This window comes from Triticum aestivum, chromosome 3B (genome assembly GCF_018294505.1).
Source record: "Triticum aestivum cultivar Chinese Spring chromosome 3B, IWGSC CS RefSeq v2.1, whole genome shotgun sequence".
In the NCBI taxonomy this organism is placed as follows: domain Eukaryota; kingdom Viridiplantae; phylum Streptophyta; class Magnoliopsida; order Poales; family Poaceae; genus Triticum; species Triticum aestivum.
In genome coordinates, this window is record NC_057801.1 from 833931043 (window position 1) to 833945597 (window position 14555).

General features: G+C 44.0%; 1 long non-coding RNA gene and 1 pseudogene across 1 annotated transcript; one reads left to right on the forward strand and one right to left on the reverse strand.

Annotated features, from left to right (window-relative positions):
- The first annotated feature begins 6147 nt into the window (after nt 1-6147).
- Nucleotides 6148-8803, forward strand: LOC123066954 (uncharacterized). The gene is made up of 3 exons (XR_006431482.1): nt 6148-6447; nt 8224-8568; nt 8645-8803. It is a non-coding gene; the product is annotated as an uncharacterized lncRNA (long non-coding RNA).
- A 2318-nt stretch (nt 8804-11121) lies between these two features.
- LOC123068075 (probable LRR receptor-like serine/threonine-protein kinase At3g47570) lies at nt 11122-14347 on the reverse strand (annotated as a pseudogene).
- Nucleotides 14348-14555: the final 208 nt, after the last annotated feature.

Sequence of the window (14555 nt, forward strand, 5' to 3'; positions counted from 1 at the left end):
AAGAAAAACATGTCAGAAAAAGGATATCTTGGTGTTTATTTTAGTGTTGTTGATCAGATCAGATGCAATTTGTTTTAGTAATATAAATAAATAAAATCAGATAATTTGCTTAGAAAAAAGAAGTTGAGAATGAAAATAATAATCTTTGTGGCGGTATCCACATCAAGAAAAGAAGTCATAGTGCCAAGCACTCCATCTTGGAGGGCACCTAAGTTCACACCCTCTTCACTTAGGTCTCATTGTGCATGATGTGTTCCTAGAAATTGTTGCATGACATATTTGAATAGTACTAATGCACTTCTGATTTGCCATTTGTTTTCCTGACTGCTTGGTCCCATACTATTGCAGGATTGTTGGAATAATCCAAACATAGATGAGTTAGTGGGTGTACCGTGAGCGTAGGATGCATGCCAAAGTTATATCCGGTCCGGCGCTCGGCTTCGGGGCGGCGTCCAAGCGCGCGGCGGAGGTGGTCTTCGGCGCACGGCGAGGCGTTTGGTCGCGGCGGTGGGCGCGCGGTCGCGGTCATTCGTGCTTGGGCGGTCCCGTTCTAGGACCTCGCGGACGGGCGGCCGGCGTTCGACTTGGCGTCGGCTGCGGCCAGAGGTTGGGGCGCCGGGGCGGCGACCTCGGTCCAGGCTCCGGTCGTGACCTGGGAGTGGACAGCGCATGTGGTTGGGCCGGCTCTCGGCTCTGGATGTGAGCGCGGGGCGCAGATCCTTGGTCGGGCGCGGCGGTGACTGCGCGGAGGGCGCGGTGGCTAGTGGGGTGCGGCGAGCGTGGTATCTCCGGAGCTCGAGGTGTGCTGCGGTGCAGGGCCTACTCGTCTGCCCTGCTGCTTCGCTCGAGCTGCTCCGATCTGGATCTGGCCTTGGTGGTTCTGATCTTGCTGCTGGTCCTTGCGATGCGATGGTTGCTACGGTGGTGGTGGTCACTATGCTGTTGCGGTGGTGGACGGCGGCTACGGCTAGGGGGTGGTGCGGGCCTGGGCGCGGTGGATCGTGGGATCCCGCGGCTAGGGTGAGGTCGGCCTCAGCAGGGGTGGTGATTTGTGGGCGGCGGCCGGTGGGGGTGGTGGTCTCCGGGAGAAATCCTTGCTCCAGTCTTCATCGGAGCCGGCGACGGCGGCGCCCGCAGGTGTCGTGATCTTTCTTGGAAGCGTCGCCGTGGAGGTGCTCCTCCACACGGCTTTGGCTCTGGAGGGAAACCTCAGATCCGCTGGATCGGGCGATGGAGGCGTCTTCGCGTCTTTCTCCTCCTTCGGAGACGGCTACGACCGAGAGACTGGTGGATTGCGGCATCTTCGCCGTGGATGGTGGCATCTTCGCCACGTGGTTTGCTGAGGCGGGGTGCTGGTTTCTAGTTGGCAACGATGATGGCGTCGAGAGGAGCTCGGGTCGCAGCTTGGACTTCGGTAGTCGGTTCTTCCCGGCGTGTCCGAGGTGCTCTTCCGTGGGTTGCTTTGAAGTCGGAGCTGCGGTGGAGCGGATCCAGGTGGTGACGATGACAGGCGCTCGGTTGTCGTTTGCGAAGGGCACGGTCGGCGCAAGTCCTGCATATCTTCCTTGTGAGGCTAGTCGTCAAAGTCGGAGCTGTCGGTTGCTTGCGCGTGTGGCCATCTGATGGCATGTACCGTCGTGGTTGTGTCCCATGTCGGTGGCCAGGATGGCCGGTGGTGCCCATGTCATATGGGTTGGGTTGTATCGGTTTTAGGCTGGTTTTCCGTCAATTAACCGGGCAATTCTCTTCTCTTAATCAATGAAAGTGACAAATATTTTGCCTCGTTTCAAAAAAGTTATATCCGGTTAGGATTAGCATTATTGTGATCAGCGTGGCCGTGTAATCGTATTAGGAAAATCAATAAGATGAGTCCGGCTGGGACTTGTGCCTGGCTATCTTGTTGTGTTGGTAGAAGCTGTACGTGTAGGACACGGTCCAGTAGGTTAGCTGGGCCCATGACGTACTGGTTTATGTCTGGTTTTGGAGTCGGCTTGGTAGCCAGGTCGTTGCATATATATATATATATACTAGCAAATATGCCCGTGCGTTGCAACGGGAGGAAAAACTATCAAACTATGCGAGAGTGGTAGATAATGGCCTTTAAAATGCCAAGGTGAGATAAGGGCTTTTAAAATGTCATTTCAAAAACTATGTCTAAGTGATGTCATGATGAGATAAGAGACTTTTGAAAAGTCATTTCAAAAAAAAGTGATGGTTTGACCATGATTTGATTTCCTAAGGCGCCACAACGAATTAGTTTTGGCTGAGTAAACTGCATTGATGAACCCTACCTAAGCTAGACTGATGAATGATGTATATAATCTTGACCTAGCGTAGCGGTGGTTGTCATAACAATTACCATGGTACCAGAATAAACATAGCTGTGTATGGAGGCAAAATAGACATTTAGTCATTTTATATAGTTTACAAAAACTAACCCATAGAAAATTGTGTCAATATTTTTTGGCTTCAGCGTCGTACGAAACATGGGAACCTTTTTTTTACCCGATGCGAGGGACTAAATAAAATCATAAATTGACCTCTACAGATCCCCTATTAAAACTTCGACGCAGGCGATGTTTCGTTTTGTTCATCATTTACGGGCCTGTTTTAATTTTGGAAACATTTCAAAAAAATCATGTATATTTTTTTCTAATTCTAGAATGTACTTTGAATACTGGATTTTAAAAAAAATCATGTTTTTTTCATGAACATCTAGTTGATATTGTGATTTTTTTTATGATATGCGATTTTTCTTTGAAATCATGAACAATTTATGATTTCTCAATAAATCTCGCAGCTTTTTGAAATTTGGTTCTTTTGAAAATCCTGAATGATTGTAAAGAATGAAAAACAAAAACAGAATTAAAAAGGTAAAAAGCAAAAAACGAAACAGAAAACAGGCGCAACCAGCCGCACATGGGCCGGCCCATTAGCGCATCGAGGAGGAGGAGGCACGCCATGTACTTTTTTTTCTAATTCCAGACTACTGGATTATTATTTTAAAATCATGATTTTTTTTATTTCATGAACATCTATTTGATATTCCGAATTTTTTCTATGATATGCAAAAAATATTTTGAAATCATGAATATTTTATTACTTCTTAATAAATCCCGCAGCTTTTCGGAATTTTATTCTTTAAAAAATCCTGAATTAATTTAAATAATAAAAAATAAAAACAGAAATAAGGAAATAAAAAGCAAAAAGAAAGAATAGTAAACAGGCCCACCCCCAGCCAATTATGGGCCGGCCTATTAGCGCGCGGGGGTGGAAGACCTGCGTGGCAAAAAGGTGTAGGAACCAGGGATCGAACGCTGGTCTCCTGCGTGGTAGGCCGACGCCATGGCCATTGCGCTACCGGAGGATTGTGTAATATAAGTGTATCGCCCTGTAAGAAATAAACCCGCGGTGATTTTGAAATAAATCCGAAACATGTTACTTATGGATGGCATGGCGGGTAATTTATGCCAAATTCGAGGGCAATTTCTATGACGGACGACCAGAAGCACTATTTGCTTTATTAGTAGGTAAAGATAAAGATAAAGATAAAGATATTTGTATATATATGTATATATATGTATATATATGTATATTTATTTATATTTATATTTATATATAGGCATCGTATCAGGTGCATCCGGGATGGTTCGTGCATCCATGTATCCCTGGACTCCTCGGCCGGCTGATCCACGTCTCACGCATGGGATCAAAAGCCATAGTAATTTGCGTAAACACGCCCGCAGCAGCCCTTGCTAATTTGCTAATAGCTCCACAACCGAAGCAGACCTTTCCAAAATATCATTTTTTTCAATCTGGATCCTCTCCTCCAATCGCCCCATGGCGGCGGCCCTGGTGAATCCTTCGACGGCAGCCGCGCTTGGCCCACCTCCTCGTTCGTCTGCCTCAAAAGGCTCCACGGCCCGGTGATTCCTTAGACGGCGGCCGCGCTTGGTCGACATCCCTACGACGGTGGCCGCGCTTGGCCGGCATCTGCGGGATCCACCATTTTCTGGCCTACGTCCGCACCCGCCCGCTTTCTTGCCGGCCTCCGATGGAGTCCGCCGTCGGGCGTCTGCCGTAACTTGCACACCATCCACTAGACTGCTCCCGCATCCAGTGGTTGCTCTTCCCCCTGACGGCGTCCTACTACAACAAACTTGTGTTGGCAGCCAGCACAAGTGCACAACCCAGCAACCTCTTGTATACCTGCAGAGTGTAGCTTGTGAGCTTATCCATTGCAATTGTTCTTTGTTGAGTTGTGTGTGGCTTCAGAATATAGAATTGAATTGTATATGGTTGGTTAGTATTGATCAGAGCTGACAAAGTGACTTGTATATTGTAGCTTGTAAGTTCAGTGACAGGTGAAAGTAGCTTTTTGTGAATGGAAAATTCAGAAATAAACAAATTTCTTATTGCCTACTTACTGGTGGTTTGAGGTGTTCTGTAGTACATGATGTAATACAGCTGAACCATAGCATAATATCAGCTGGTGCTTCTGCATTCCTTGTGACTATGCATTCCTACTTTTCTTTCACATATTCACAAACAAGAACATGTTGTTGTTGCTGCAAGCTTCCAGACCCCGAAGCTTAGAAACAAGAAGTGATTGTAAAGGTCTTGTTGACTACAAAATTCTAAACCAAACGACTGTTTAATTTGGTGAATGCTATAATTGAGGCTGATGTGGGTTCGCAAACTGAGTTGTTCCTTGCTTGATTCATATGCTACTGGAACAGAACGCATCTTGTCGAACGGTCGCTGTGCCGGCGCCGATGGCACTAATTTAGCAACTAACCCAAATTATTGATGAATTGATGATACTGTTATACATACAACTGAATAAAGGGATGAGCCCTCACATGATGATAAAGTTTCTTGTACTTGTATTCTCTTGGGTGATAGCTGTTGATTATTCGTATGTGAAAAACAGAGCATGCTTCAGGTTTATGTGAACATAATGTAACATGGTGCAAAGTTGGAGAAAATAAGAGGAAGACAGTTTGACAGAACACATAATTCCACCCGTTACAAGAATCCAGTGCATCGACGAAATCAGCATTAAGAACTCATATAAATTCATGTACTTGAAGAGACTGAGGGCCATCACGGTACACCATCTGGCTTCATCTTTTGCACAATCTCGGTCCTCTTTGCTGAAAAGAGACGGTACTGTAATTTGGATTAATCTGTACAAGATGTTATTACTCATGATTCTGTACATGAAGTGATACTACTTGGATCTTTGGCTATTAACCTGTAAGACCTATGCTAGTTTACATGATATAAAAGTCTCAGTTCAGTACAGTACATGTACTTTTTTACATGAGCATTCTGTTTTTCCAAGCTTGCCTTGAGCTGTTGATATATCTGAAAGTTAAATGTTTCTTGTGCCTGCATGTTCAGTTGTTCAGCTTGTTCCTGAATGCTAGGCGTGCAAAAATTTCAGAGACATATGTAGCAGTCAGAGGAAAGCTAGCGTGCAAAGCGACGTCCGCATCTGTAAGCCAGGAAATAGCAGGCAGTCTTAGTCGCAGACGCGGCTGATGCTAATCCTGCTAATCCTGCTATTAGCAAACGCAGAATTTTGCGGACGATGCGGCCGGCCGGCAGAAGTGTCCACCTGCATCCTGAGACCCGGGGCTGGGGGTTGCAGTCCATCGTCGTCGCGGCAACCGTCCGAAGAGATGCGTTCAGTTCCGGCGATCATCCAAGCAGATGCGTTCCGTCGCCGCCGCTGATGCAAGTTGGAATCGTGATTAAGAAAAGGATTGTGTAGTACGGAATTGGTAAAGCTGCCCACCGCTGAGGGGGTTTTCAAAAAATTACCAGATCTGAACTAGAAGGAGGCGGGCATGTTTCTGCAAAATTAAGGGAAATGTTATATTATGCGTAGGATTTAAGTTGAATGGCCAGCGTTGATGGGATACATGGATGCAAACAGATAGCCGGATTCATATATATATATATATATATATATATATATATATATATATAGAAACTCTATTAATGACCCAGGGTGGAGAATAAGAAATTCTTCACCCCAGTCAATCAACTGAGCCACGGTTTGGCTTAAGCAAATCTCGACCGATAATTTTTTTTGTTCTACTACTGTAAATTTACGTCGATGGGAGCGGTTGGCTGGTACCAGCCCTTTTCTTTTCTAATCAGCTGCGAGTGGTTCGGCTGAACACCGTTCTTCTCTCCCCGATCCCCCTCCCTCTAACGATTGCGGAGGCCGCGGTAGCGGCGGCGACGGTGACGGTGCCGGAGGGACGACCCGGATGCCAGGGCTACTCCCTGCCTCATGCGTGGAGCAGTCCCCCTTTCTCTCTCATGCGGTAGCGACCAGGAGGCGGATTGTGCACTGCAACGATGCGATGCAAGCTCGGCGGCAACCACGACCTTCTTCGGCGTCCCTCTCCACCTCCGGCGGTTTGCTCACTGGTAAGAACCCCCTCCTCGTATTCCTTTCCCTTTCCTCCTCCATGAATTTCTGAATTTTTAGGGTTAGGGTTATTGATTTTGTGGAATGGGGGCATATAAAGAGGAAGAAGACCGAGAAAGCAGATGAAAGAAAAGAGGGGAGCTTGCATACTGAAGGGGGTGATGTAGTAGATCTTCGCTCGACTGTGGGATCAATTCAAGGAGGCAGAGATAGTACATGAGGAGAAGAGGAGGAGCTCAACATTGTGGAGGAATAACACTGGAGTATATCTTCTTAGTTTCAGAAATTATATTAATGAATCAGAGTGAAGAATAAGAAATTCTTCACCCCAGTCGAACGACCCAGCCAGCGGACGCCCGAACTCTGCCGCACTCGCACCATTCTCCGCCCCACGTAATAAATCCCTCTTTAGGAGCTAACCCATTCCCCTGTTTATTCGATTTGGGAGCGAAAGCGGCGGTGAGCGGTTTCGGACGCAGGGCGAGCAGGCTACTGCAGGTGGACTTGGCCGGCGGTGTGCCCGTTGCTCGGCGGCAGCGTTGAGGCCTGCAGCGACGCGGGAGGCTTCGCGACTGGTGGCGGCTTCGTCGGTCGACGGCCAGGCCTTGCGGTAGGCTTCATGGCATGGTGTTTGGCCTACGCCATGGCCGGTGTCCTGGCGGCGTTGAGCATCGTCGATGGCTTGGCAGGTCTGTTGGGGTGGCGCTTCTTCTTGTCGTCTATTGCAATCGGCCGTTTCGTCTCTACGGATGCGCGCAGAGGTGTGTGTGTTGCAACGGCTGTGAGAATGATAAGCAGAACTTCGCTCTCTTCTGCAATCTGCCAATCTCATCACCAGTTGGAATCGAGAAGGTCACTACACGAGCTCGCTGTCATGATTGATTGCAGTTTCCCTACCCGAGTGACACTTGTCGCCCCAACATCTAGATCTCGCCCATATTAACCAGGCAGAGGACTCTCAGCTGCCTCAAAAGGTTATGGTTATTTTTATTCTCGTGACTTTAGGAGGAATCTCTTTTGTGAAAGACCACCAATTGTTTCTTTCTTGTATGTATAACTCTTTGACCCAATTCTTGTCAGAATAGGATAAGTTACGCTGATTGTATGATTGATCTACCTGCAGTTGTCAAATGATCCGATTTAGTTGGACTTAGTTGCAAGAGCTCGTCTTAGGGAAAAGAATTAGCCAACATAGCTCAAAGAAATTTAAAGGGGGTTAATCAGAATCTGAATTGCGTGATAGTATTCTGAAAAGCAAATGGCAAGAAGAGTAGGCATTTAATGCTTTTACTAATGGTCTTCTTTCCTTTTGGAGTAGGTTACTACTTTATTATGTTGTTAGTTTGTTTTCTTTTGGGCTCCAGCGAATCATTGTTTTCGAATTCATAATGTCCATTTGATTTTCACGGAATGGAAAGTGTCTGTCTCAAGTGCTAACCTGATAGAATAAACCTCTGAGGCAGAATCCAGTTTTGTGTTTGAGCCCTCGGAGTCTAATTTCTACAATACTTAAACACATATTTGTTGGAGAACAGTTTTGTGTTCTTTAATGGACTTTGTACGTTGCCCACTAGCTATTTTAATGCATGAGAAGGAGCTGATAATTACATATTTTCAGTGTTGTTTCTGTTTATGTTGTAGCCTGGTGTGGCATGAGGTGATCTCAAGCCTAATTTATTCTACCTGAACCTGGTGAACTTTTTTTTTACTTAAAGTTGTGTTACAGTTTTCATCTGGGGTTATTTATTGTAGAAATAAAAAAGTTATATCATCAGATTGCAGCCGCCAAGGTTAATCTTTACCTTCACTCAAGTGACTAAGAGAAGCTAGAAAAGAAATTATGAGAGAAGCCAGACAACCGATTGAAGAAAGCGAATGAAAACAAAAGATAGAGAGAAGCGGCATTTCTTCCCCAAAGGTTAAGTTTACCTTCTAGATTCTTATCAGTACGATCCTCCTTCTCTTGTACAGTATTAGTTATTACTGAACACTTGTTATTTTTGTTTCAGGAGAACACTTCAAGTCCATCTGATTCCTTCTTTTCGCGTGGAAGTCCATCAGATTTTGTCATGCCTATCAATGGGGATAGTGAGGTTGCTGATACGGCCACGTCTTCACAGGTACATGATTTCTGTTGTTTATGCTTCACTAAAAATAACATATCCATCCATTTTAACTTAGAATGGGGCTGGAAAGCTCTGCTGTTGTAGGTTGGTCATCCCATCATTGTGAATCTACTCTGTTGTACAAGGAAGGAAATCAAAAAGGGTAAAACACAATAAAATGTGAAAAACAAGCTGCACACTGCGAGCGTCGAAGAACCACACCCCAAGAAGAAGCATGAATCATCTCAGCCCAATGCAAGTAACTGTGATCTGAATGGGCAATGTCACTGAATTGCTAATAAGGAGTATACTATTTTGTTAGTTTTTGCGTTAGGAAAGCCACTGCCATTGAGGCCGTTCATACCATTGATTAGACCAAAATTTAAACATTGCAGTGGCCTGATCTTGCTAAACTTGAATCGTTCTAATAAAAAATATGTTTTTTCGCTTTTGACCTGCATTTTTGTCGACGGTCTCTATAAGGAAGGTTTCAGAACTTTCTCAAGGTGCAGAACTGAATAGTGAATACTAGTGGTACCTGCTTGCAACTAGAAAATTTGCTAGATACATGGTCAGGTTTTCTTTTTCCATTGCATGGTGCATTTGTAGCTCTTTGTCACATCTATGAAGGCACTGCATACACCTACAGTACACTAACCTTTCTAAGATTTGCTTCTCACATTTTTACATTGTGCTCAAGGTGAATGTTGAATGAATTTGTACGGTATGCTAGATTTCTTACATGGGTGGTTGGGAACCTTACGTTGGTAGATACTGACCCTCACGTAGCCTTTCAATATTCAAGGATGTTGATTTATTTCAATTGTACTTCTGAGAACTGAAAATATTCTGTTTTCCAGGTACCTATTCAAGTGTTTGACAGCTAATGAATGAGGGACAGAGAGCAAAGTTTTTGTATTTATGATGGGTATGCGTAATGTTAAATTGAAATTTCAGACCTTCTTTTGCAAATGGGCAGTAGCAAAATTCAGGTTTTGGCAAGAAAAGTGAACCTAAAGCCTACAGTGCAATTTAATAGGATACTATGTTGCTTCCAGCCCATGGATTAGAATGCTTCAATTTCTATACTCCTGGAGAGATTGCTGAAGGGATGAAGTTGATGGGATATATGTGGTCGCCTGCAAATTAAGCTAATTTAAGTTCAAGCTCGGCAGTGCTCAGTTTTCAGGTTTGCTGATACTCAGATTTCAAGTTCGGCAACACTCAGTTTTGTAATAGTGATTGTTGAATGTTTCGTGCTGCTGATTACTTGGTGCTAAGTGGCGTTCAATTGTATCCGGACAAATTTTATTTGTAATCATAAGGATGGATTTTGTTACGTGAGATATTTCCCGGAGCCACTACATGGAATCTATCTAGTACTCGTATTAGACAATAACTTTCTTATTCTGTGGTTACTAAAAATGCCTTGTTTAAAGGATGAATTAGTGGCCTTATGTTAACCAAAATGCTGCTACAGAACTGAGATAGTGATGGCATATGTCAGTTAAATCAGTTAACAGTTTTCATTTTTGCTAGACCCGATGTACTCGGTCCAATAAAAATAGTAGTAGATCTAACGTAAAATACCATGAATACAGGAACGCGTCGCTACTCATTTTGCCCTAAGATTAAATAAATTGCTCCAGACTAATTTCCCGCCACGCAACTAATTAAGATTACGGCAACATCGTTTGATTTCTATACTGCCACGTTGATGGGCCATATATAGGCTGGACACATGCACGAAGTAATTTTCTAGCATGCAGAAGGTAATATTACGGTGCTCTCTTTTGCTTTACGGAATAGTAGTTCCCTTTTCAGTTTCAAGCTGTAATTTTACCTCACAGGATTCTCTTTCTTATGTTTCCAAATCTGGCCATGAGAGATGGACTAGGGTGAGGAATAAGAATTCCTCACCCAGGATGACGAATAGCGCAACCCTATATATATATATATATATATATATATATATATATATATATATATATATATATATATATATATATATAACACCATGAGAGAAAAACAAGAAAAGAAATAAAGAGGAAAAATAAGGGCACGACAATGGCCCTTGGCTATAAGTTTTCCACAGGCGTGCGTTAGTACGATTTGGTGTGATCGATCCTCAGGGTGGGAATTCCAACAAGAATTATGTGTTGTTCAGACGTGGAGTATGTGATCCCGATCTAATAGGATCTTGATGAACAGTAAATTCCAAAAAGTATAGTAAAAAAATCAAAGAAATCTGAATTTTTTGGCAAGGAACATTGATGTTTTTTCTACACGCGTGGAATTTTCATGGTTAAATCACATTCATAGAGGTGTGGGCAAAAAATACAAAATTGATGCTCCAAAAAAGTGTTTTTGGAAGCATTTTGAAGCGTCAGTTTCTTTTGCCCACACCCCTACAAATGTTATTTCTTCTTGAAAATTTCATGCGTGTAGAAAAAACAACAATGTTTCTTAAGATTTTTTATATTTTTATATTGTTTTGGATTTTATTGTTTGTCTGAGATCCTATGAGCTCGGGCTCACAGTAGCACTTTCGGTCTTGTTCTAGCTTGTTTATTCGATGATGCTCTGAATTTCTCTAGTCGAGGCTTCTCTTTCTGGTCCAGGCCTCCCAATAAACTTGAGGTGTGCATTTCTGATTGCATGCATCTCTCTCGCTACATCTCTCGTCAGAGCTCGGTCTCGAGGCTGTTTCTTTGAGCAGGATAGGCCAAGCCTGAAGATCGAGATCAAGCACTCCTGAATTCTAATACTTGCAATGTTATCATGGTGGCCGATGTGCAGCCACATTGTCGTGTCTGCTATCTCAAAGGCTCTATCTGGAAGAGCATCCTGGACAAACTTATGCAAATCCAATGAATCTTGGAATGTGCCTTCTGTTGGGCTCCTTCCAGTAAACATCTCAAGCAGCAATATGCCAAGACTATAAATATCACCAGCTGTTGAGACAACAGAGCCTTCTCCGTACTCTGCAATTATGCAAAGGTTGTGGTTAACATTCCATATTTGAGTGAAAAAGTAAAATACAAAGTTAGAACAATTTTAGTCACCTGGAGCAACATAGCCAATGGAACCTCTAATTCCAGTTGAAGAAGTTTGCATCCCCTCGCCTGTATTTTCTCGAAGGATCCTTGATATGCCAAAATCTCCAACTCGTGCGCTCATGTCTTCAGCAAGAAGAATGTTGCTTGGCTTAAGATCGCAATGGATTACCAATGGTTGGCAGTAGTTGTGCAGATATTCTACAACATCCACAATATTGACAACAATATCAAGCCTCTGGGCAAGGCTGAGTGTGTTGTTTGTATTGGGCTCTTGAGATTTCGGATGAAGCCATCGATCCAAGTTACCATTTGGCATGAACTCAAAAACCAATGCCTTGAACTCTTGACCTTGATGGTTGATACTCGAACAAGAAGTAATGATCTTGATGAGACAACGGTGTCGTATCCTTCTCATGGCCTCACATTCAGCCTCAAAACTCTTTGAATACCTAGATTGACCAAGATTAAACACCTTGACAGCCAATGTTAATTCTTCGGTGTCCAAAACACACTTATAAACAGCGCCATAACTTCCTCTCCCAAGCAAGTTCACTTCTGAAAATTCATTAGTTCCTCTAAATAGTGCATGAGAGGGAATTCTGTTGTAATTTTCATCGATGATTGAATTTGGTGCTAATATCATTTTGCTTGGTTTGAGCTTCTTGTATAGTATCCAAGCAAGAAGAATAAATGAAAGTGAGAACATGATCGCTCCAACTACCGCTAGAGAAATTACAAGAGACTTTGACATCTTTTTCCTGTTCTTGTTTAAGGGGTCTGTGGGGCATGGAGCCAACTGAAGCTGAGGTGTACCACCACACAAATTGATATTCCCAACAACTGCTAAGTAAGTGATATTTCTGAAAACGCCTTCATTCGGCACCTTACCTTGCAAATTGTTGAAGGATACATCCAATTTTGTCAATGATATCACTTTTTGTAGAACTAATGGGATTGACCCTGACAAGTTGTTGTGTGCTAGGTACAGTTCATGCAGGTTTCCAATACTGCCAAGGGCAATAGGAATACTACCAGAGAACTTATTCATTGTCAAGTTCAATTTACTGAGTCCCTTTATATTCTTCAGTGATTGAGGTATGCTTCCATCAAACAAATTATTGTCTAACAACAACAATTCCAACACTATGCAGTTCTGAATACTATATGGTATCTGGCCAGACAACCGATTTCCTGATAGAGTCAGTTCATTAAGATTTGCCAAACTACCGACTTCCATAGGAATGAGTCCAGAAAGGGAATTGTATGACAAGTCCAAATACCAAGAAAGGCTGGGTAGTTTGAAGATCTCTCTTGGTATTGAACCGTTAAGATTGTAATTCCTTAACAAATCTAGTGCAAAGAGGTTTTTCAATCCCCCCAGGCTTGCTGGAAGTGGTCCCTCCAAGTTGCAATAGCTTGCATAAAACGAAATCAACTGCGAAAGGTTCCCTAGCGATGATGGCATGAGGCCAGACAACCTATTATTTGACAAGGTTAGCTCGTTCAAGTTCTCTAGCTTACCAATGCTCTCTGGAATCACTCCAGATAAATAATTATTTCCTATTATAAGTGATTCCAGACCAACTAAACTGCCGATATCTGCAGGAATACTCCCAGAGATCCTATTGTACCCTAAGTATAACTTCTGGAGATTCGTTGAGAGGTTCATGATTGAATTCGGTAGTTGACCTTCAAAAGAATTGAAGCCGAGTATCAATTGCTGCAGTTGACTGCAGTTTGCTAAAGAAATGATGAATTCCCACCCCTTGTTATCATTAGCTTCAAGCCTATTGTAAGCCAAACTCAGTTCTTGGATAGTTCCCAGCTTCCCCAATGTGGGAGGTACGTAACCCCTGAATCTATTATTTATGAGGCGAAGTACTTCGAGTGAAGATATGTTGGATATTGAAGAAGGGATGGTTCCCGTGAAGTGATTGCGAGTCAAGGCAAAATGTTGCAGCTTGGGGAACTTGCTTCCGATATCACCCGGAATGCTTCCATACAACATATTAAACCCTACTGAAAATACTTCAATAGATGACCAGTTATAGAGAGAAGGTGGGAGCATACCGGAGAGGAGGTTGCCAAAGATACTGAAATATTGCATGTTCTGGAATCTGGATGTTGCCAAGCCCTGGTGGGATTGGGCCAGTGAGCTGGTTATAGGTGAGATCGAGGTACGATATATGGGACATATTGGCCAGTGACACTAGGATGGGCCCTGTGAAGCTGTTGTTCCTCAAGCCAATCACTGCCATAGACGTGAGCTTCTGCCCCAGCTCAGCCGGGATGCGCCCACCAAACTTGTTGTTTTGCAGTCGCATTATGGCCATACGGACGCATGAGCTCAGGTTCATGGGCAATATACCGGAGAAGGAGTTGTCGCTCAAATCAAGCCTCCGTAGACGGCGGAGGTGACCGAGGCTCGCCGGAATGTCCCCGTGGAGCGAGTTGAAGTTCAGGTCGAGTTCCCGCAGGAACGTGAGGTTCCCGATGGCCGGGGAGAGTGCCCCGGCGAGCCCGGTGCCATTCAATCTCAGTGCCACCACCCGCGCTGGCCTGCGGTGGCTGCAAGTCACGCCTTCCCAGCTGCAGAAGGTGGGGCTGCTGCTATTCCAGGAGTCCAGCGAGCCGCCATGGCTGACCTGCGCTTTGAAAGCAAGCAGCGCGGCCTCGTCGCTGGCGCTGACAACAACGATCATCAGAGTGTGAACAATTGCCCATAGCAATCTCATGGTAGTGGCGCCTATTGCCTTGTCCTTCTTGCGCTCTTGGTTTGGTTGCCAAGTAGCATATGCAAGTTCCATATATATACTATCTTGGCTTACTTGGTCATGTGTGCATGTTACAAGTGCTGTGCTAATACTTAAACAATGTCAAGATCGCTATTTACGTAGTCCTTCACTTATTTTATTTTTTTGCAAGAAAATTTCCGACCTATTC